Source organism: Glycine max, unplaced genomic scaffold, assembly GCF_000004515.6.
Source record: "Glycine max cultivar Williams 82 unplaced genomic scaffold, Glycine_max_v4.0 scaffold_35, whole genome shotgun sequence".
In the NCBI taxonomy this organism is placed as follows: domain Eukaryota; kingdom Viridiplantae; phylum Streptophyta; class Magnoliopsida; order Fabales; family Fabaceae; genus Glycine; species Glycine max.
Window position 1 is genome coordinate 199,573 of NW_024464713.1, and position 928 is coordinate 200,500.

Genomic DNA, 928 nt, shown 5'->3' on the forward strand with positions numbered 1-928 from the left:
AATTGATTGCCTAGCGCTGTTCGTGCATTCTCCAACATCTTATTCGGAGCCCCATGAATTGATTGACGTTCATGCATCCTCCACCATTGAGTCTGGAGCCCAACGAATTGATTGCCTAGCGCTGTTTGTGAATCCTCCACCATCTTATTCGGAGCCCCATGAATTGATTGTCGTTTATGGATCCTCCACTATTGAGTCCAGAGCCCCACAAATTGATTGTCTAGCACTGTTCGTGCATCCTCCATCATCAATTCTTATCCGGAGCCCCATGAATCAAATGTCGTTCATGCATCCTCCACCATTGAGTCTGGAGCCCCACGAATTGATTGCCTAGCGCTATTTGTGCATCCTCCACCATCTTATTCAAAGCCCCATGAATTGATTGTCATTCATGCATCCTCCACCATTGAGTCCAGAGACCGACAAATTGATTGCCTAGCACTTTTCGTGCATCCTCCATCCTCAAATATTATTCGGAGCCCCATGCATTGATTGTCTTTCATGCATCCTCCCCCATTGAGTCTAGAGCCCCACGAATTGATTGCCTAGTGTTGTTCGTGCATCCTCCACCATCTTATTCGAAGTCCAATGAATTCATTGTCTTTCATGCATCCTCCACCATTGAGTATGGAGCCCCACGAATTGATTGCCTAGCGCTGTTCGTGCATTCTCCATCATCTTATTCGGAGCCCCATGAATTAAATGTTGTTCATGCATCCTCCACCATTGAGTCCGAAGCCCCACGAATTGATTGCCTAGCAATGTTCGTGAATCCTCCACCATCTTATTCGGAGCCCCATGAATTGATTGTCGTTTATGCATCCTCCACTATTGAGTCCAGAGCTCCACATATTGATTGTCTAGCACTCTTCGTGCATCCTCCATCATCAAATCTTATTCGGAACCCCATGAATTAAATGTCGTTCAT